The sequence below is a fragment of the Canis lupus genome, chromosome 3 (genome assembly GCF_003254725.2).
Source record: "Canis lupus dingo isolate Sandy chromosome 3, ASM325472v2, whole genome shotgun sequence".
NCBI classification, from domain to species: domain Eukaryota; kingdom Metazoa; phylum Chordata; class Mammalia; order Carnivora; family Canidae; genus Canis; species Canis lupus.
In genome coordinates, this window is record NC_064245.1 from 57,281,703 (window position 1) to 57,305,012 (window position 23,310).

The window sequence follows — 23,310 nt, forward strand, 5'->3', positions numbered from 1 at the left end:
GCTTTTCTGAGGGTCTTTGGGGGTCTCCTCCTTCTGAGTCTGCAAGGCAATGAGCCCTGCCCAGGGCTGGGACAAGGCCAATCAAGTTGAAGCTCCCAACTGAGCCTTCACTGGCAGACCCCACAGGAGCCAGTGCCCTGCCTCCAGCAGGCCAGGCTGCGGCTCTCGCATCCTTGGTGAGGCAGCAGGCTCCCTTCCACCAGGCAACCCATCTGAGCGCCCATGTCCTCAGCTTGGGCCAATTGTTAAAGACACAGGATGTGACAAAACAAAGCCCTGCCCTCACGGATGGGGACTCTATGGGAGAGAGACCACAGAAACACCAGTAAGCGTGCACTCTGGCCGTGGAGGTGAATAATACAAACACGAAAAGCAAGGGAGCTGAGACAGAGTGAAAGGGACAGAGTTTCCCTTTTGCTCAGAATGATCATGGAAGTTACCTGATCTGATGTTTGAGCCAAGGAAGGAGAGAGAGCTAATCTTGTCCATCTCCGGTGGAAGAGCAGTCCCAGGAGAAAGAGCAGAAAGCACAAAGGCCCAGGGACAGGAATGACTGGGGATGCCGGGGGAGCCCGCTAGCTGCTGGGCTGGAGAGGCAGGGGGGATGGAGGTCGGAAAGGAGGCCGCAGAGGGACCAGGTGATCTAGCGCTTGTCAGTCATCAAAAGACCTTGGATTTCGCTCTGAGTGAAATGGAAAACCACCGGAGATTTCTGTGCAAAGCAGAAGTAGGTTTTAAAGGGTCTCTGGCTGCTGTTCGGAGGAGTTGACGAAACGTTCATTCAGGTATTTTATAGACAGAGGCAAGTTAATTAACTAGGAGTTGTAAATGGAGAGTTAAAGAACCTTAAAAATGACTGTTAGGTTTGGGGTGTCTGGGTAGCTCAGTGGGTTGAGCGGCTGACCCCTGGCTTCAGCTCAGGTCATGATCTCAGAGTCCTGGGATCAAGCCCTGCACCCAGCTCTGCACTATGGAGTCTGCTTGAGATTCTCCTTCCCATTCCCCTTGTCCCCGCTTGCCACTACCCACTCCCCCACAGGCACCATGCTCTCTCTCTTAAAAAACAAATAAAAATGTTTAAAAATGATTGCTGGCTTGAAAGGGAGTGGAAGCTGCTGCGACACCTCCCTACACACGGCAGAGTTGGCCTCTCCTGATGTGCTCCCCTGGGGCCCCAAGGGAAGGCCATGGTGGACTGGACCCAGGAACCTGGAGACTGACCGGCTCGCCCTTCCGCAGCCCGTGCCAGGGCTCAAAGTGCCCCGCCGCTCTCCAGGACGTGGCCTCCTGAGCGCAGTGCTGAAAACCTTACAGGTGATTTCAAGCTACCAATGACTTAAGAAGCAACTTGTGGGCTCTTGTATCTTCCCGTGCACCCAAGTGCCCCAGGGGCCACCTAGCCCCTGTCCAGCCTCACACGGTCCTAATGTAATGACCGTTGGGGTAAGGCTGCAACTGTCTGTTTCATGGCCCTGTGTCATTTTCCTTGGATGGGGATGTATCAGAACATGGCACCACCATCTATCCCATCCAAGGGTTGCGGTCCCCAGTGCCATATTCTGCTACGACCCCTTCCCACCACGCGCTGGCTGTGGGAGGTGGTGTTGCTGCTCTGACTTCCTCCCCAGGGACGCTGGGCTCGGCCATGCGATCTGGTCTGGCAGCAGGCTAAGAGCCAACCCAAGACTGGCTGTACTCGCTTCCTCTCTGCCACTAGACCCAAACGCTCCATATACAAGCTGCTTCTTCAGCCTGGGTCCCACACGGGATCCCTGACCTGGAGCCGAGCCACAGCCCATCCGCAATGGATGCACGGCACGCACATTTGCACCAAGCTGAGTTAATGAAGCCCTGACTTGGAGATTTTATTTTATTTTTTATTTTTTTATTTTTTTTAATTTTTATTTATTTATGATAGTCACACAGAGAGAGAGAGAGAGAGAGAGAGAGAGAGGCAGAGACACAGGCAGAGGGAGAAGCAGGCTCCATGCACCGGGAGCCCGACGTGGGATTCGATCCCGGGTCTCCAGGATCGCGCTCTGGGCCAAAGGCAGGTGCCAAACCGCTGCGCCACCCAGGGATCCCTGACTCGGAGATTTTAAAACTAAGTAGCAAGAAAATTAATCTCTTTGGGTGACCAAAGCTGTTACATAAGGCTCGGGAGGCTGCCATGTTTCTGTGGATGGAGGAGGAGAGGAAGCAGAGGCCCAGGGAGACGCAGAGGGAGGTGTCAGGTGCGGGTCCAGCGTCCCCAGCGGCTCTGAAGGCTCACGCGCAACTCGGGCCTCACCCGGCCCTGGCGTCCTCCTCTGCCTGGATGCTGGGATTGCCCAACCCTTCCAGGGAACGTTGCCTTATTTCTTAAGCTAGTTTCCATTGGTTTCCGTCCTTGGCAACCATGGCCCTAACTTACGCATCCTGTACAGCTGAGACACGGGGCCAGCCCGTGGGTAGTGCTTCCCCCGGGTCCTCCGGGGCCTTTGTAAGAGCGCCTGGACTCCACCTGAGAGGTCCGAGGTCCCGGGCACTGTCCTCCTTGCTCACGAGGAGGCAGGCAGGAGGTGGGAGGGATGCCTGGGACTCGCCTGGGTGGAGAACTGAGTCCTCAGCCAGGGATCTGAGCTCCCCGAATTCAGAGGGAAAAGCTTGGGAGAAATCTAGAGCATCATGATCCTGAAGAACTGAATCATAAAATGGGAAGATGTTATTTTCTCGGGTTTTTTTTTTCCTGGGTATTTCAATGATATGTGTTCATCATTTAAAAATCTGAGTCATTTGGGAAAGTATAAAGAAGAAAGTAAGAAATCATCTGAACTCCCGTCAGTCAGAAAGAGAGCCTGTTAATATATTAGTGACTATTCATCCAAACTTATCCCTATGTTCACATACAGCTGCATACAAATATTTTCGATTTTACATAAATGGGTCATTGTTTGTTCAAGCAATACAACAGAATTCCATAAACCAGGGGGCTTATAAACAATAGAAACTTATTTCTTGCTGTTCTGGAGGCTATAACGTCCAAGATCAACATGCAGGCAAATTCTGTGTCTGGGGAGGGCCCCCCTTCCTGGCTCACAGATGTGCCCTATTGTCCATGTGTCCTCAGGAGGGCAACAGAGCTCTCTGGGGTCCTTCTTGTAAGGGTGCTTATCTCATTCAGGAGGGCTCTACCCTCCTGACCTGATCCCCTTCCAGAGGCCTCACCTTTTAATACCCTCACCTGATGGATTGGGTTTCAACATATGAATTTTGGGGGAGACACAGACCTTCAGTCCACAGCACTGTATTTTTGGAAACTTCCTTTCTCACTTAACACCATGTCATGAACTTTTTCTGTGCCAACACGTATAAGCCGTGTTGTCATTTTTAGCGACCATATAGCTTTCCATCCTATGAATGGAGTCATCTGGCATGCCATCCCAGAGAGTCCCCTAATTACACCACATGGCACAAGAGCTGATCCCGTGGTGGCTGAACATAATCTGCTCCGTTGAAGTCCCTTTCCAGCTGTGGGACCCTGGGAGAGTCGCCTCCCCTCCCTGTCCTCTTTTCCCTTCTGTAAGATGGAAATGCTGACAGTACCTTCCACTCAGGGGAGCTGGGGCGTGGGGAGTATGAAGGATTTGTTTTGTTTTTGAGGATTAAACAAGTGAGTATACAGGAGGTGCTTAGAACAATGCCTGCATCACAGTAAAGTCTCAACACATGTTGTTACTATTTAATTAACCTCCCCCCATGTATAGACATTTAGCTCACTACCAACTTTTAACAATTATATTTTATTTATGGAAAGCAAGAAGCATCCGCTTTATGCATTTTGCTCACTTGCAATATTATCTTTCAATAAATTCTTCAAGGTGGGGATCCCTGGGTGGCGCAGCGGTTTGGCGCCTGCCTTTGGCCCAGGGCGCGATCCTGGAGACCCGGGATCGATTCCCACATCGGGCTCCTGGTGCATGGAGCCTGCTTCTCTCTGCCTGTGTCTCTGCCTCTCTTTCTCTCTCTGTGACTATCATAAATAAATAAAAATTAAAAAAATATTAAAAAAAAATTCTTCAAGGTGGATTTGCTTGGTTTATTCCTAAGCACATAAAGAACTCAATTAGGTATTTGTTCTCAAACTGCTTTCTGGAAACACTATGCTAACTGACCTTTTCATCAACAGTGAGAGAGAATGTCTATTTTCCCCAAGCCCCACACCAGCACTGAACTTTGTCAGTATCTTAAAATTTGCAGCCTAGTAGGTAAAAGTAGAGCTTTCTGAGTTTCTTGGTTGCAGCAAGATGATTGCTTTGTTCTATATTTTGGACTTTAGTGTTTTCTTCTTTTGTGAGTTGACTGCTTATTTCTTTTATTTCTTGCTCTATCAGGGTGGTCATCTTTGTATAATGATTATAAGAGATCTTTGTGAATTTTCTGCCTTCAAATGTTTCTGTAATATTAGGGGTAGCAGATAAAATACTGGACATCTGGTTTAACTTGACTATCAGATAAACAATGAATGGAACATACTTATACTAAAAAATCATTTGTTGTCTACCTGAAATTCACATTTAACTGGGTGTGTGTATATTTTATAATCCCATCTATTAGTGTTTTCCTTTATGGTTTTGTGATATATTTGGAAATGTTCCCACCTCTCACCAGGAAGCTTTAGGATAAATATTCACCTATATATCCACCTTATTGCTTTATAACTTCACTTTCCTGTATTCACCTTTTGTTGGATTTTGGAATTTATTTTGCTCTAGAGAACCAGGTAGAAACTCAGCCCCTACTACGTACTATCTAGTTATGCCAACTTTGTTTTTTGAAACATTCAACTATTCTATCAGCTTGAAGTGGCCTCTTAAATACCAGTTTCTCCTGTACTCCTGATTTTGGTCTTTTCGTCCTTCTGCACCAAACTCATCTGCTGGCCAGTGACATGCTGTTTTAATTACGCTGCTTTGTGAGAAAGGCAGTGCTGTGTGACGAGGGTTAGCACAGATGCAAAGGCTCTGGAGGCAGAGTGCCGGCCTCAAATCCCTGTGTGACTTTAGGTGTGATATTTATTCCATGGGGCCTGCATGTCCTTATCTGAAAGTGACAGCAAGATTCATATCTGCATCGTAGGATTGTGAGGCACCACACGCGCTCGTACCTGGGAAGCACTTTCTTCAGCAGAGGCTGTTCTATTCATTCATTCGTGCAGGCACGTTCTTTCATTATAAAATCCCTCAGGGCTGCTTTCCCTCATCCTCCTCTTCTTTATCAACCTTTTGTTGACTCCTCTCTTTATTCTTCCACACGAGACCTAGAATCATTACATCAAGTCGAAAAGAAAATTCCACATGGAATTTGATGGAGATTGTATTGAATTTACCAAGAGGATGTAATAGGGTTACAACATTCACTGCTTCTTGTCCAAGAATAAGGATTGTGTCCTAACAGATCCAACCTAACACCTCAGTAAAGAGCAGGTGTTTTTGTTTTTGTTTTTACAAAGTAGAACATATTCCCTTCTATGCTTATATTCCCCGCTATTTGTGGTTTTGTTATCAATGGGATTCTTCATTTCCATTTCCAACTGGTTAATAAGTGCCCAAGAATATGGCTCATCTGGTCTGTTGTCGGACAATGGGCCAGTTCATTGAAAAGGCTACTATTTCCATCTCCAGTTTGGATTCTCCAGCTGGACCAGTACAGACACTGCAAATAGCAATCGTTTCCCCTGTTTTCCAATTTTAAAAAAGCCAATTAAAAAAAATTTGGTTTTGGCTTTACAAAGGCAAACCTGGTAAGGTTTTCACACCATCTTTCTTCTCTGGTCTAATTGCATTGCCTGGACTTTGCAAACCGCCCCGGTCTCGCTCCCAACTTCGATGGAAACGTGTCGCTATTAAGCATAATGCAGGAGAGGCCCCGCGACCCTGTCTGGGGAACCTCCGGAGGCAGCGCGTCCCAGGAGCCCGCAGAAGCGCCCGTTAGGCTGCGCGCCCGCGGGGGACCCGCCGCGCCGCCCCGCCCCGCCCCGCACCCCCGCGCCCGGCGCCCGCCGCCCTCTCCCCTCCCTGCCTCCTCCTCCCCACATTCCCTTCCCGAGCCTCTCCGGGGCCCCCCTCCGTCCCCGCCAGCGCCCCCTCCCCGCGCCGGCCGCGGTGAAGTTTCGCCCTGCGCTTCCGCTTGAACCGCATCCAGCTGCCTCGCCTTTAAAATGCCGGGGCGGCCGCGACTCCGCGCTCAGCCCCTGTCGGCCGCCGGGCCGGGCTCGCCCGCACCTCCGGGGCGCTGACTCAGCCGCAGCCGCCCTCCCCGCCGAGCCGGGCCTGCGCTGCGCCCCGCGCCCCAGCCCCGCCGCCCGGGACCCGCGAGCGCACGGGACGGCCTCGCCAGGTAAGGAGCGCCGCGGCTCCGCGCGTCACCGGGTGCCCGGCAGCCCCGCGGGGTCCACGCGCGCTGCCCGCGGGGAGCACGGACCCCCCCAGCCTCTGCGCCCCGGGGGCTCGGCGAGGCTGCGGGGCGGCTGCGCGGAGGGCGAGCCCCGGGGGCGCGGGGAGGCTGCGGGGAGGGCGAGCCCCGGGGGCGCGGGGAGGCTGCGCGGAGGGCGAGCCCCGGGGGCGCGGGGAGGCTGCGGGGAGGGCGACCCCGGGGGCGCGGGGAGGCTGCGCGGAGGGCGAGCCCCGGGGGCGCGGGGAGGCTGCGGGGAGGGCGAGCCCCGGGGGCGCGGGGAGGCTGCGCGGAGGGCGAGCCCGGGGCATGGGGTGCTGCGGGCTCCAGACTCCAGAGGGGGTGCGGCCACCCACCCCAACCCAGCCGCCCCTCGGCACCGGGTGGGGGACCCGGCCCTCTGTCCCCGGGTGTGGAGGGGGTGCAACTGGAAACTGAATCGAAGTTAGAAATTCCTTCTCGACAAGTTCAGTGCCTGAAATCCACCCCTTCTGTGGCTGATCGTAACAGGGGAGGGGATGAAGGTCACAATCGTGTAACTTCTGGGAGAAGTTCTGCTGGTGGCCGCCTTTCCAAAATGTCAAGTCTCAGTTGGGTTTTGTTCTGATCTCCAGCGAAAAGCCTTACTGCAATCTTTCCCATCCTTTCCCCTCCGTTTCGGTGTTGAGAATGCCTCTGGGAGATGTTTGGGGACTGTATTATGGAACTGAATTCTATGAGTGTCTGTCTCCACGGGGAAAGTTCTGGAAGGGAAAGCCTGTTGGGAGACCATGGTGATACACCTTCTCACTAGATTCTCAGTAAGGTCGCAATGTGGCCTTGGACCCAGAAATGAGTCCCAGGCAGGGCTTGCAGGCTGCCCTCACTGGGAAAAGGTTCTGCTCTAAGCCGGGTCTGCAGCAGCTTGCAGGGGCCTCTGAATCCTTTTGTGGGTCTCCCGGAGCTTCCCCGGATTCCAGCCAGAGGAGTACCTGGCTTGGCACCGCAATGCCGTCTTACTCCTTGATGTCAAATCTGTGTCCAGTGGATGAGGGGGTCTGTGTCTAGCAGCTGGGGGGTTCAAGTCCCCTGTGAGTCCTTCTGCGACCAGAGGCTCCCCTGGAGAGGAATTGTAGTAACCTGACGTGTGGTCCTTGCAAACCTCAGAATAAAGCCAAACACCCAAGGGCTGTAGATGTGACTTACAAATTGGAGTTGGGTGAAGGTTCCATTTTCAAGGATGGCTCAGCATAAGACCAGCTTTGAGGACCCACTGGGAGGGAAGCTTTGCCAGCAAACAGTTATTTCTGGAAAACTGCTCCGAAACCAGTAACTTCACATTATCCATAAGAGAAATTGAGGGTAAGCTGTTCATTTATTCAATGTAATTTTTGCATTAAATGCTCTTGTCTTGAATGATTAATTCCCCAATCATTATTGGCTATATTTATTATTGATAAACAACAACATGCCAGCAACGAATGCATCAAGTGTAATGTGTCTCTGAATTCAAATGAATTTGGAAAATTATAGCAAACTTTTGGCCGTTAGATATTTAAAATGCAAATTTACGTTAAACGAGGTTATGGCGAAATAGAGAATTTTTTTTTCAATCGTACAAACCTGAATTAGCCTTTAAAAACAGGTAGTTTGTCCAGATGTCCAATGACTGCTTATAAGCTGAGATGTAGAGAACTGCTCAGCCTTCCAGTTTACTTCCTTCCTGGGCTAATGAGAGAGGCAGCCGTTCTGAATACACTGCCTTGCTAGTTAATCTTTCTCCAACAAATATTTACACTACCAGATTACCCTAGCTCTCAGAAGCTGCCGTCCTGGGGTAGTTTGTGCACAGTATCTCTCAAGTTCCACAGTGTTTCCACGATTTAAGTGGAAAATGAAGTGGTATCAAGGAAAGTGTCCTTAAATCCTCCTGTCCAGCCATGATAGAAAGAACAGCGTTTATAAAATTGACAAGGTTCCAAGATTCTAAGGCTAAAGCTTCTAATAAATTCTGATATGGAGGAAGACCGTAATGGCTCTGAATTTTGGCGTGGAAGGCTCTGGAATGGGTCCATGTCGGTGAATTCTTTAGATAACTGAGGTTCACAGGAAAGCGTTAGAAGTGACAGGATTTTCAACTGAGGGTGAAAATAATGGTGTTGGAAGAAAATACTGCTGAAGCACGTTACGTGCTTCCTACAATCAGAGAGCTGGCTAATGGGCATCCAGATGTTCCCTGACAACTCAGGATCAGCCCTGTGAACCTCACTTCTCCGGTTTGTGGGGGAGAAAGAATCCTGACGCTTGCGGCCAACAGGGCAGCATTTGCTCCTGGCTCTGCCCTGGCCGGGTAACTGTAAGCCAGTTGCCTTTTGAGCATCAGTCTCTCAGTCGTAAAACTAAGGAGAACCAGTACCTGAAAGTTAGTTTCATCTGAAGCGCTTTGTGGATGCTGCTGCCTAATTCCCCAGACGACAGTTATCATCCTTGTTTTCCTGTGAGCAGAGAAGCAACGCAGTGTCCCCGAGGTCGGTTCAGGGAAGGAGAGCTAGCGTTCCTGGGGCGGAGGGCTCATCTGATTTCCAAGCCTGGGTTCTTCTCACCTGTGCTGTACCTGTCTCAGGAGGCTGCTCAGAGGAGGCATCCCTGATTTAGAGTCAGCGCTCAACACACCAAAAGTATATCTGCGCTGAGCTGTGATGCCAGCTGTGAGGGTGACATTAAATCCGTTAATGCGTACAGAGGCTGCAGACGCAGTCCATCTCTGCTGGGTCTCTGTTGTAATGGGCTGCTGCACGGAAGCTTCGGACTCCATCTGAGACTCGGTCTTCCCATTTGTCACCTTAGGGAATGGTTGCCTTCTTTGCTGGGTTGTTGTGGGGACTCATCGGTGACGACGGATGTGAGCCTATCACATTGCAGGTGTTTTATAAAAGAAGCCTTGTGAACCTTCCCTCCCGTGGTCCGCCCTGTGTCACCGTGGACCTCAGAGCTCAGGGGAGACTCCTCTGCATGTTCTTGAACATGTCCCTCAATGGCTGCAAGTTTCTGGAGGGGTCCTTGCTGTGCCCCCATGTTAAGGACCTTCCAAGCCCTTCCAGGCAGAGCCTCCTCAGGGAACTCATTTCAAGGGCAATGTAAAAGGACACTGTCCTCGATGGGAAGAGATCAGGTTGGGATTCCTAATCCCCAAATCCCCAGCCCTCCACCTATGGCCTGAGCATGTTTTGCTGAGGCCTGGGTGGCACAGAGGGGCTTCTACATGAGCAGGCACCCCCAAGTACACCTGCAGCTCAGCCTCAAGCCCCTGTGGTCCTGCCCTTCCTGGGCACAGCCCAGGACTGCTGTTCCCTCTTGCTTGAGTCCAGGCTGAAAGCAGAGCAGGTGCTCCCTGGCCCTCTCCATCACCATTCCCGTGGCAAGGATGGGTACCGATGGAGGGAGGACACAGCACGTACCCACTTAGACCAGAGCTTCTTCTACTTCCCCACTGAAAACCACCAATGACCCCCAAAGGAGTGTGCCCCCAACAAAGCCCTCAGTAAAGGGTCTCAAGGCACATATTTCATTTTTGGTATATAGGACTACATTCTATTTTTATGTTTAAAAATTTTGTTAATTTAATTAAAAATTTAAAAATTGTTTTGTTCCACTCCATAATTTATCTTTCTTAATATAAAGCAAGGCAGCCCGGGGTGGCTCAGTTGGTTAAGCATCTGCAACTTTTGATTTTGCCTCAGGTCGTGATCTCAGAGTCCTGAGATGCAGCCCTGTGTCAGGCTCTGTGCTGGGCATGGAGCCGGCTTAGGATTCTCTCTCTCCCTCTGACTCTGCCCCTCCCCAACCAATAAAGGAAGCAGGGAGGGAGAGGAGAAGCCCAGCACCAACACCACTCTGGAGGCAGTGACCTTGACCACTGGACCGCACTGCCACCCACTCAGTGTACACATGCCCCAGGGAGGGAGGCCAAGCCTTCAGTCATCTGTCTTCCTTCTTAACAATCCATCTCCTGTCCCCTGGCCCCATGTAACCCATAAACCCATGGGCCCCAAACTGGCATTTCATCTATGTCCTTGGGATGATGTGATGGTAGAGGGCCCTGAGTCTACCCTTGAGAATGCAAGGAGGTCAGAGGGACAGGGAGTCCTGCCAGCACTCCTGCAATCCAGGCCCATGGAGACAGTGGGAATTGAATTATAATGTTCTCCTCATGGACATAAACAGGGACGTATGTTTTCATGCTCAGGTGGCCACGGTGAGTTGACCAGAGGTAGTGGTCATGATGACATCTGTTTGTCATCCAGTGATGGGCCTTGGTGGCCAGTAAGTGGCCTGGAACTGCATGTCCTTTAAATCATACCCAGCTCCCTCTGGCTACCCTGACTTCTCCTTGGCTCGAGTGGAGCTCCCTGTGTTCTAGAAGGCTGCAAATTTATGGCACACATCTGTCATGCCTCCTTCCCTTGCCCAGAGCAGACTTTGCTAATCAATCATGACATTCTTTCCCACAGAGCCAGAGTGGGGCCTCGGGATCCTTCTCGACCATTGCCTGGAGTCTGCTCATGAAATGGCATTTAGTTGGGTCTGTAGATGATGAGACTGTGAGGAGGAAGGCGATGGTCACCTTTCCCCTCTGCCCCTCCGGTAGCCATAGGGGTGTGAACACAGACTACCCCTGTAGCCCGGCGCACCCCACACTCACCAGGATGGAGCGCAGACTCTGAGTTGTGTGCTGCCGGGTGAGCGTGATGCAGCGCTGCTCCTCTGCCCACCTTGGGCTCTGCTCCCCCTGTCCTTACATGATCCCTCCTCTGTGCATGTCTGTGTCCTCACCTCCTCTTTTAAGGACTCCAGCCAGTTGTATCAGGCTAGAGCCCATCCATCTGACTTCATTTTACCCTGATCACCTCTTTAAAAGACCTTTCTCCAGGGGCACCCAGGTGGCTCAGTGCATTAAGCATCCGACTCTTGATCTCGGCTCAGATCTTTATCTCAGGGTCATGAGATCAAGCCCCGCATTAGGCTGTATGCTGGGTGTGGAACCTGCTTAAAAAGAAAGTAAAAGATCAAATACTTTTGGAGACTGGATTCTCCAAATACAGCCACATTCCAAGATACCGGTGTTAGGATTTGAGTATGAATTTGGAAGGCAGGGGACACCATTATGTCTGCAACAACATCTGACAACATCTGATGGAATAGCACTTAAACTTGGCCTGTTTGTAGCTGACAGGGTGCAGTCCAGGCTGGCACAGCCCTGAGGCCCCATGCATGGGGTCCCTGGAAGGCACGGAGGGACTTGCCATCCAAACCTCCATCAAAAGGGTGGCTGTTCAGCTTCCAATATGACCTCCTCTCTTCTTGGAAGCAGTCGTTCCCCTTGCTTCTTACAAACCGATCCCTGAGAGAGGTGCCCTCCAGGGGGTCAGGGGGCCGGACAGATAGACATCTGGACTCAAGTCCCAGCAGGTGACCTGGGTCCCAGTGGCAGCCCACAGAGAGTGTCCCCCTTCTCTGGACCCTGGGTAAAACGCTGCTACATTCACTCTCAGTATCTCCAGAAGAATAGAGAAATGTTGCCACTTTTGGCAAACTGAGTTTTGAAAATCCTGCCTCATCCAGAGGCCATATCTCCAGGGGAACAAGGACATTACCCTTCATCAGTATGCATGCCCAGTGACATCTGACTCTCCTGAAATTGCCTTTGTGTTCAGCAATTACTCTGATTTCTGAGAATGCTCCTTAGATACTGGGTGTCTATGTTACTGTGGGGAGAGTGGCTTTGCACTGTCTCAAGGGCCAGACCACTGACCAGAAGAACTGATTTCTTTCTTACCGTGGCACCCCCCACCCACCCCGAGGGCCGCCCTGCTTCGGAGCAGGTGTCCCCACCTGGACTCCAAGGAGAGAACCTTTGGCTGCTCAGAAGACAAAAGAAACCCCTCTGGCAGGCATTTCAGAAGCAGAGGTGGTGGGGGTAAGGAGAGGTCTCCCCGCATGTGGAATGTAGCCAGATGCTGGAAGGCAGTAGAGATAGTGACCCAGTAATCAGTACCTCAGCTGGTTGGATTCACAGATTATGGAACCGTGGAGATATTCCCCTGGGGGAACACAAGGGCCTCCGCTTAACAGGCTCCCCTGACCTGCTTCCAGATCTTGACTCCACAACTCACAGCCACAGGACCAAGGAGAACCATGCCTCCCCTGCTCCATGCCACCGTTTTCTCAGGGGCAGGTGGAGGTATGAGTATGGACTCTAACCTGCAGGAAGAACCCACAGAGACTAGGTACAAGTAGTGAGCACTGTGCTGGTCATGCAGCAGGTCTGGAGAGTCTGACTCTGATGATAAGAGCGGAGCTTACGTTGACTCTGATGATGAGAGCAGAGCTTATGTTGCAAGAATTCTCCGGAAGCTTGTTATAAAGTGCAGATTCAGGAAACCCCTGACCCAGCCTGAAACCCCTGACCCAGGACTCCCCAGCATGAAGCTAGCAGTGCACATTTGTAACGAGCTCTGTCAGACATTATGAGGCACACAGGATTTTATTTATTTTTAAAGATTGTATTTATTTATTCCTGAGAGACACAGAGAGAGAGGCAGAGACACAGGCAGAGGGAGAAGCAGGCACTGTGAGGGGAGCCTGATGTGGGACTCAATCCCAGGACCCTGGGATCATGACCCGAGCCAAAGGCAGACGCTCACCCGCTGAGCCACCCAGGCGTCCCTAGACACACTGGATTTTAGAGTCTGCAGGTTGAGCATCACTGGGCCTGGGTGGAGAAATCAGCATAGTGTGCATACTTGCAGGGTTTACACCATGAATCCCTGGATGTCCCCTGTGGGCTCTTTTTCTCCGTGGGGCTCCAAAGAGATGCACATTAACTCCCCCAATGGGCTTCAGCTCATCATTTCCTGTTTGCCACAGAAGTCACGACTCAGTCGGCCGTCAGCGCTGCCGCGGCCAAAGCCTCGATGTCCAGGCCAGCCCTGCACAACCATGGAGAAGCCCGAGTACGGAAAGAAACCTGCTTCTAGGTGTAATGCCATTGCATCTTTTAACCATCACTGAGTCACGAACAGAAGCCCGGGATTGCTCCAATTTCCGTCCGTGCACCAGAAAGACTCTTTCTGTTTGCCTTTGATCTGTCACGTGGTATTTTGTCCCCTTTATAATAGAGAGTGGACTTTGGAATTAGAGACAGTTTGCTTCTTTGGAGGACAAAGAGTCTGATAGCTTAGTAGCCCAGGGCTTTGGATTCAGGGCAAGAAACGTTTATCATCTATTTTTAAAGGTACTTTTTCCGGCAAAATATTTTTCTGATGATTCAAGTTATAGACGGCTTTATAGAAGTTTGGGGAAATACTGAAAAATATAGCAGAAGGGAACAACCACTGCCTACCAGGCCAGGCACAGAAGGAACCTTTTCGAGGTCCCTGCAGCTTCTGCTTCCCACCCCCCATGCGCATACCTTTGCTGGCGTCGCTATTTGCTTGTCTGCCTCAGTGGGATCTGTAAGGGTGAAACCCTGTGAATTGTGAATCGTGGTCACAAACACAGGAGACTCTGCAGCATGGGGGAAGGAGCATTCGGAGGGCTTTGGATGGCGGGCAGGTGTCATTTCAGGTAGAACAGGTGGCAGAGGGGGTGGGGAAGAAGGCATAGAGCCTCGGGGTGGCTTTATTTTTTTTGATTATTTTTTTTCGGGGTGGCTTTAAATGTGCCTCCAGACTCCCCAGTCCTTCTTGCCCCACAACAGGTGCATCCGTAGCCCCTCCCCCTGAGCCCTGCTGGGGTCTGGGGCCAGCTCAGTGAATACAGTGGGGTGAAGTGACACTTTGTGCCTGGCACAGCTGGGGGTGGTCTCTCTTGGGACCCTCTCTGCAACCCTTGAGCCTCTGTGCCCTCGGACAAAGCCCCCAGTGAGAAGCACCCAGCTGAGCCCAGTCATCCTCTAGATTCATAAGCAATGATGGTGCTTTGTGAATAAATCACAGCAGCCTGCTCAGGAACGGGGTGTATTTCAGTTTGGGGGGGACCAGGGATACCACAGGCAGCAGGAGGCTGGTTGGGGTCAAAACCTAGAAGGGCCTTGATGCCCAGGACCTGACCCCCAGGTGCTCGGTGAGGGTCCTCTCCACCAAGGGATAGAATCACAGCAGCCGATGCTGGACCTTCATCTTGTCACCAGAGAACTGGTTCTGAACTCAGGTTCAGCTGCTTGGCGCTTGAAAATCAGTATTCAAGAGACGAGCAATGATGGGAGAGGAAAGCTTGCTTTATTCAGGAACCCAGCCACCTGGGAATATGGGGGACTCCTGTCTCAAAAAGCATCTTCCTGTCGAGGCAGAGTGGAGGGTGTTGAAGGGGAAAGCATGGGAAGCGGGATCTGCATGCAGGCGAAGCAGGTGCACAAGTGTTTAGTCGTGCATGGACATGACCCTGAATGGACTTGCAGGCATCTGAGGTTGTCTTCTGGGGACATCTGGTCCTTTAGTCTCAAGGCCAATGGTCACAGATCTCCAGAGGAGCAGGCTGCTTCTGCTACAGACCACAGGACTTAGGTCAGACAGCAAGGAGCAGCTGAACTTGGAGCCAGTTCACCCTCCAGACCGGCTGGAGCGCTGTCAGCATCTCTGTGTTCACGTGAAATCATGCCTCTAGCCCTCACTTGGACTCCGGGAGGTTAGTGTGCTCGTCATCACCCTGTTCTGCCCATTGGGAAACTGAGTCACAGGTTAAATAAACTTTTAGCCCAGGCTACACTGCTCGCAAACAGGATTTGGGCTGGGATTCAAAACCCTGTTCTCCATCCTTACCCTCTCTCCCTGTTCATGGAGGCTGCTGTGTAGCTGCAGGTGTAGAGGTCTGATCATAATAGGAGCCGGACTGGCCCTTCTCTGTGGGACAGACCCAGCACACAGGGCTCGCAGCCCAGCGGCAGCAGCAGGACCAGGGCACCTGTTAGGAACGCAGTTCCCATCCCTGGTGTCACCCTTGCCCTGACTGCAGAGGGCAGCATGATTCAGTCCGTCTGATGGCCAGAACTGTGCAAAGCTACCCCGTCCTTGCTGACCTATCTGCCCGTATCGCTCCAGGATGAGCCCTTCTGCAGTGACTCCGAAGACAGTCCTGCTCCGTCTCCATCACGGGCGACCCTTCACTCTTCCTGCACTAGCGGCCTCTCTCTATGCTGCTCATCTTCCTGGGAGGGTGGGGTCTGGCTGCGCCCAGCCTGCATCCTAGCTGAGGGGCCGGGCATCTGCTGGCCCAACCTCTCACGGTCGACCCTGTGTGGGTTGCCCCTCCTATGGTCGTGTTTCTCAGGAATAATAAAAGGGTGATTATAACATCTATGATTTGGACACATCCTGCACCAGCGTATCCCCCACTGTCCTGAGAGTGGGGCTGTGCACATAAATTCTCAGGCCTCATCTGTTCATTTGAATCTTGCTTACTGGGTTCAGAGGAAAGATGATGTTAGCAGAGTCTGAGAAGATTGCTCTAAGTTCAGCAGAAAACAAGCTGACACTTTCAGGGACATTCAACAGGGAAGGGCAGTTAATAACGGGGGGCTGGATGGCCCCTCTCACCTCCCACACCCTGGATGACCAATGCGAGCACTGGCTGGGGACCAAGTGGGAGTGTCTGCACAGAGGTACCCAGAGGTGGCTGAGGGGTGAGGATAGCTGTGCCTGGGGCACAGTGCTGGACTACCCCAGGACCCCACTCCTTCCGGCTCTCCAGGCGGCACAGAGCATTGCAGGCCTGCAGACCGCCGCTCAGTCCACTTGCGTGGAGACTCTTCCCCCACGTTCACTTCTGCACTGACGCCGTCCACCCTGAGGGCCGGGGGTCGCTGCCCGCTTATGTGAGGAGGCACAGAAGCCCCCAGTGATGTGTGAGCTGAGCCCAGGTCTGCGCTCTGGACTACATCTTCCTGGTGCTCTGTCGGGAGGCATTATCTCCATGCAGGGAGGGGAGCAAGGAGAGAGACACTTTTACAGCTGGAATTTTGTGGCAAAGAAATATGCTAATGCCAAAGAGCCTGGAGCCTCTCAACCCGGCAGGACCCCCCCCTAGCTGAGAAACTAGCTCTAGCCTTTGGTCCAGGGCACTTGCTGCAGCCACTGGCCACCTCCCTAGGAGCCCTGCCAGTGCAAACTTCTGCCCACTCCCAGCCCTCACCTCTCGCCCCCAAGGTCATGCCTGACCTTCAGGGCCTCTGAGTCTGCTCAGAAAGCTTGCCCAGCTGACAGTGGACACAGGGAACCTGCTGGCTGGTAAAGCGTCTTCATACCATCTCTTGGAGGAGTCTGACTTTGCATTCAGCTGGGACAGCTTACAACAGTTCCTGGCAAGCAGGCCACGTAGGCCACCCTAGAGTCCCCCCAGGGCCCAGCCTTGCTGGCCCTGCCGACCCATATCCATTCTGGTGGTGGGTCCCGGGAAACGGGCAGGTGCACTTTGCACAGTGTCCTTCCTGAGTGAGGAGGAGGTGCTGGAGGGAAATCCGAGGATTGGCAGATGAGAGCCCTGCTCGTGTGACCCCAGATCAAATCTCCTACCGGTTCAAGGCTCCCGACCTCTCCATGCAACATGGTGCCACATGACTGTGATGGCACAATCAGATCCCTCGGAGGCAGGGCAGGTGACGCAGGGAGCGGTGAGGACGGGGGGAATGGTACCCACGAGCCATCTGAGGGGCCATGGGCTGCAGGGCTCCAGCACACGCTGCCAAACAGAAAGGTAGGCACCGTGCTGCCCATGTGACAGCCCTGCCAGAGCAGAAGCGCTGAATTATATGTAACATCTGCCAGCGGCCAATTTTTAAAGATTAAAACAGAATTAACCTGAAAACCATTCTGTAGGCCAAACATACCCAAATCTACCGGAGGACCGCCGCTTTGTGACCTTTGGAGACACTGCCCTGGCATTGTCCGGTGGAGTATGAGGCCCAGTTGAGACGACAGACAATTCAGGGCTATTCTGGTGAAGAGGAGCCCGAGGGGACCATGTCTCAGGCTCCCCCTCCTGCCTCAGGCTCCGGGGACCCCGAGGCCTTGTCACTGAGGCTTCCTCACGCTCTGTGTCCCCAGGTTCATGGGAGCCCCCTGTGGGCCAGGAGAGTCCTCAGGCTTCAGTGTCCAGGGTGCCACGAGATCCTAATCCGAAAGCAGGGAGTGAAGGACGTCTGCGGGGCAGGGGCACCCTTTGGGCCCCTCCCTGCCTCCTGTCCCTGAGTGACGCGGATGTGGTCGGAGCGCACTGGCCGCCTCTCCTCGGGGTGACGTGCGGCAGGCTGGCTGAGCACTCGGCCTGTGCCAGGAGGCCTCCCCCAGCGTCCCCCAGCCTCCTGCAAAACCCCAGTACTGGTCCCCACTCTGCCCACCCCCCAGGGACACGGCCGTGGAAGTGTTGGACCCCGAAGCCATGCAGGGCAAAGGCTTTAGCACCCTCTTGCCTGCCTGGGTTCCTCACCTGCAGGTGGGGAAAATTGCCTTTGGTGTTTCTGCTTCTCCTGCCCCAGCTGTGCTCACTGGGCTTCCAGGGCCGGGCACAGGGGACGTCTGAACGCCCTGATCATCAAGACTCCCTGGCTTTGCTTTTGCTGCGGGTGGAGGGGGGCGGACTGGTGTGGAGGACCCGCAGCTGGCCGGGGGTCGGGATGAGGGGGTCCCCGCTGTGTTGACAGGTGCAAGGGCTCGTCCAGCCCCCAGTCCCCATGCCCTCTCCCAGCACAGAAGGCAGAGTGGGGGGAGCTGACCTCACCGTGCACATCCACTGAGCACCCACTCTCCACAGACAGAAGCAGTGGCACGTGGGAGGGTGGTCCTTGCCCTCAGAGTGGGGAGAAGGAGGAGGACATGGGCTCCCGCAGCTGAAGCCTTTCCATGTTTGGGCACAGCACACACTTGAAGGGGGTCTTCAGATCAGATTAGAGGGGGTGATGTTTGAACTTGACCTGAAGGGTTTCCTAAGGGCACTGGGCTCTCCAGGCAGAGGGGTCTGTGTGAACAAAGTCTGGAAGTGGGAAAAACCCGTATTGTCTTTGATAAACAGGGTGATAGGAGCATCATATATGAGAAAAGGAAGAGCAGGAGGGAGGGAGGGAGGCGGAGGGGGAGGAGCACAGACCACCCTCTGCCTCGAGTACCCAGGACCTTAGGAAGTCTGCTGAGAGAACAGGACTGGGTTTCTTGCCAAGCCCCACCTCCACCCAGACCCACGGTCTGGGGACTGTGGGTGCGAAGCCCTCCCCACGGGGCTCCCCTGCCCTCAGCACCTGGGCAGAGGGTGGGGGCACCACCTGGCTCAAGGGTGTGCTGCCCAGAGACAAGCAGTCAGCGCACACCTGCACCTCCTTGGGGCTGCTGGCCAGGTCCAAACACGGGTCCCGTGACTCCCGTCCCAAGGCCTTGGCGAGGGTGCAGTGAGCACCCACTGTGGGTTTGGGGGTTCTGGGCACAGTGGCTGGCGTTTGCTGTCTTTAGGTCTTTCCGCTCTGTGGGCTCGTCTCCCCGGCAGGTTGCCCTCATGCCTTCAGGGCCTGGCACATAGCAGGACCAAGAGGCAGAGGGAGCCAGATTTGTCCCGGGGACTGCTCTATGTCCCGGGAGCATCCCGATGCAGCCTGCTCCAGAGAAAATACTATCCCTTGTTCACGGCTGCTTGAGCTTTTATTCATTGCATTTGTTTTCACTCAAATGTGACATTTGCCACTGATTTTTATATCTTGTACAAAGTGTCTCCAGTAAACAGATGCATTTTAAAGAGCTCCATTCAATGAATCAGGGAAACAAATTAGCTTCTAAAATCCTGTTCCCCATAACAGATGTCTGGAAAGTTCTCAGGACTTCCAGAAGGGAGTCTTCATGGGGCCTCTTCACGGCACACAGCGATTAGAGCTGAGTGCATTGCTGGGAGCTGCTTGTGTTTTGGGGGGGTTGTTGGCAGGCAACGTGCCCCTCGGCTGACGCGGGTCTGCTTATGATGGGATTCCAGCCGCATCCCCGCAGCACAGTACGAGGACTGTCTAGAGAGGGTGAACTTGCCCCCCCCCAACCTGATGGTGACAGACGAGGGGAGGCCCAGGCTTTAGAGCCTGAAAGAGTGTGCGCAGTGCAGGGAGCCCTCCTTAATGAAGCAGTACAAAATTATGAAAACAAAATGTAGCACAAAAATTGATCTTTAATTAGAATGAGAAAGTAAGTCACAGCAAATTACAAGTGATAAAAACATTTAAGTGTTTTTTTAATTAAGAAAGAGAAAGATGGGGGGACACCTGGGTGGCTTAGTCGGTAAGCATCTGATTCTTATTTCAGCTCAGGTCATGATCTCAGTGTCGTGAGATCGAGCCCCACGTGGGGCTCAATGCGAGGAGTCTGCTTGGGATTCTCTCTATCCCTCTCCCTCTGCCCCCTCCCCTTTCTATAATGAATAAGTAAGTCTTAAAGAGAGAAAGATACCATAAACATCACAAAATCCATAAAAGAAATTAACTGCTGACTCACCTGCATGATATTTTCACTCCTATGATTTTGGCTGAATTTTGATCTCTAGTGTATATTTCAACAGATTCAGTAAGATCACCTCTACAGAACACAGCAGCATTGTCAGTCTTCATGCATAGTTGGCCAACCTTTAGTTTTTATTGGCTTAGCTTAGAAATGTTTCTTTCAGTTACACAGCTCGTTGCTGATAACATCACGTAGCTGATCCTCCGTGAGGAAGGCTCTGCAGAGCTCTCGCCCGTGTGAGTGGGAAGATTCCAAGGTGTTTGCGGTCCTCGAGGCACTGGCTAACCTCGTTAACCAGTGGTTGTTGATGTCTGCACTGTCGTGTGTAGTGTGAGCCTCTCCTCGTCTTCGTGGGTGTCAGTGTATCATGTCAGACCTCAGCAAACCAGTGAGATGCACAGATGACAGGGCTGGACCCCTTCCAGCTGCTGGGGGTGGGGGACCCCTGAGTGACAGAGGGTGTGCGGATGGCTTGGCGGCCCCCAAAAGCCCCCCATCCCCAGGGCAAGAAAGCCCCGGGAGCAGTTGCAGGGTGGGAAGCAGTGTGGAATGCTCACAGGCCCCTGGAAGTAGACTAACCTGCCTTTACCCAGCGAATCAAAGGCTTGACCATGAATCTCTGAGCATATGAGGCCATAGAGCGTATTCTTAATACTAGTAGCCAACAAGTTACACAGACGTCAGTTTGAGTCTTTCCTACCACCCAGTAGTGGGTAAAACCACTACGTTACACACCCGAAACTAGTAGAACACTGTGTGCTAACTACCTGGTATTAAAATAAAAGCTAAAACATAAAAAGAGGTATGCATGGCCTCTTTATACAGAAGTCACCGTGGGCCACAGAAACACATCCCACTAAATGCAAGCTAAGTGTCCTCATGACTGAACCTCACCTTGGCCAGATCCCCAGAGTAGTGCCGGCTCTGAGAGGCCTCTAGAATGGAGAGAAAGTGAGCCCAGAGGTGAGAGGTCAGGATGTGGGCTAGAAAGAGGGGCTGGTCCTCATCGACTCCAGCTAATACATCTGACTTTTGCAAAATACGCTAAAATATCTGCCATGGACATGCTGTTGGAGCGCTTGCCTAAGGTCTTGGAAGGAACCCACATGAATGAGGGGCCCTGAAATGTCAGCTCCTTTTGCTTTATGGTAAATGTACCTCTGAAGTGGGACCCAGAAAGTCTGGGAAGGTTTCCTGGAAGAAGAGGCAGTTGAGCCAGGCTTAGAGACTTTGGCTGGTCAGTGAGGGTGGACACTCCAAGTATAGGGATTAACACAAACAGAGGCATCCAGTGTGTCAGGAGCAATGGGAGGAGCAGCTCTGGGTGGTCTGTAGGGGTTCCTACAGCCAGGGAGGCAGGGAGGCTGGGGCAGACCCACTCAAGGCAGCCTTGAGTGCTTAGCTGAGGGTCTGACTTGATGGTGGGGATGGTGGGCACTGTAGCAAGTTGGTGATGAACGTGGTCATTTGGGATGGTTAGTCTAGCAGTGGGCATGGAACGAAGAGGTGAGCAGCAGGGGACACAAGGGGGCCATGGCACAGGGTGCTAGGACCCACGAGGGAGCTAGAAGGACTGGGCTGAGTGGAGAGGGCTGAGTCCCAGGGCTGGGATGCCAGGAGAAGCTAGTGAAAGGTCAGGGACAACTCCGAGGCAGTGCTGCAGCCCTTAGTGAAGGCTCAGAATGTGAACAACTGTCACTTCAGGCTGGGAGTAAATACACCTGGGAATTGCTGTAGAACCACAGAGCTGGACCTCACAGGGCCTCTCACCCAGAAGTCAGCACACTTGTTCCACAAAGCGAAGGGTGGTAAGTGCTTTAGGCTTTGTGGGTCCGTGATCTCTGAGCGCACCCCACTCTTCTGTGCGTAGGTGAGCTGTTAGCTGGCCTGGGCTCCCAGAAAACCGTCCCCCGAGCACTGATGCCTGAATCCCAGATGACTACCATGTGTTATGCCTTCGGTTTTTTAGTGTTTTCAATTACTTATTTTTTATTATTATTTTTTAAGATTTTATTTACTTGAGAGAGAATGAGAGAGAGCATGAGCAAGGGGAAGAGGCAGAGGGGGAGAGAGAAGCAGGCTCCATCCCAGGACCCTGAGATCATGACCCGAGCCGAAGGCAGATGGACGATTACCCGATGGAACCACCCGGGGCCCCCAGTTTTTTCAATTATTTAAAAATGCAGAAGCCTTTCTCATCTTGGGGGCCCCACAAGGAAAGATAGCAGGTGCTGACCCCATGGGAGCCTGGTGGGCACATCCCAGAGGGGCCAGGACCGAGCCGTCCTCAGGGTGACCCTCACCCTTTTCCATCCAACACATTCCAGAACTGTCGTGCTGAGAATGTGAATCTAGAGGACTATGGTTCCCAGCTGCTCATTTGAATGTTTTCTCCTCCCACCCAAACTCATATATTGAAATCCTAGCCACTGGCATGAGGGTCTGAGGAGCACCGCCCCCCCAAGTGGGATCAGTGCCCTGATGAAAGGGACCCTGCAGCACTCCCTCATCGCCCCTGTGCCCCAGAGCAGGGCCCTCACTGGCAGCTTGATCTCGAACTTCCAGCATCCTGAACTCTGCCAACTAAACCTCCCTCGCTTATGAGCTGCCCAGCCCGTGGCAGACTGTGACAGCAGCCCGAAGGGACTGAGGCCCTGACAGCTGTGCAGGTGGGACTCTGTGGTGCCTGCTGCGGACCAGACACTGTTGTAGCCCCTCTTGAGGCAGTTACTGTTGCCTCACCCATTTTGCAGATGAGCAAGCTGAGGTCGGAAGGCTTCAGCTCTTGGTGGCAGGCCAGCAGCATGGAGGGTGCAGGGCCTCTGGGAGCTGGGGAGGTGCTGGGTGTGAAGTACAGGCTGCACGATGGTGCCTCTGTGGAGCCCAGAGCAGCTTCTCCGGACATCCCAGTGCAGATGTCCAGTGGCGAAACGAGTCCTCAGCAGAGAGGTCCAGCTAAACGCAGAAGCCCGGTGCATGGCTTCCCCTGCAGCCCTCCATAGTGACGTTGCTGTTCCCTGCCAGCCAAGCCCACGACGGGTTATGCAAACAGGCACAATTTATGGCGTGCTCGTGCCAAGATCCACCCGGGGAAACGTGGCAAATGTCCTGCATCACTTCTGCAGGTTGCCTTGAGATGTGCTTCTGGTGCCTGGAGAGAGCATCCTGATCTACAGGCTCCAGCAGCTCCGGTCCTTCACTTGGACTCTGACAGCACCTGGGGGTGACCACACCCGATCCCTTGAATGGAGGAGCCCAGGAGCCCAGGGCACGGGCTCTGGACCTGCTGGCCGGCAGGGAGGGGCAGGCTGGCTGCCCTATAGCTGAACTAGTGCAAGAGCCCATTCGCCTTCTCACCATCTCATCGTGGTCCTACAGG

General features: G+C 53.0%; 1 protein-coding gene across 2 annotated transcripts in view; it reads left to right on the plus strand.

Annotated features, from left to right (window-relative positions):
* The first annotated feature begins 6,256 nt into the window (after window positions 1–6,256).
* Window positions 6,257–23,310, plus strand: part of CTXND1 (cortexin domain containing 1) — a 55,456-nt gene continuing 38,402 nt past the window's right edge. The window contains exon 1 of one of the 2 annotated variants that reach the window (XM_025437653.3): window positions 6,257–6,378. The gene's annotated coding sequence lies outside the window, so the exon portion shown is untranslated. The remainder of the gene's footprint in view (window positions 6,379–23,310) is intronic. The other variant, XM_035714245.2, reaches the window with a different exon arrangement.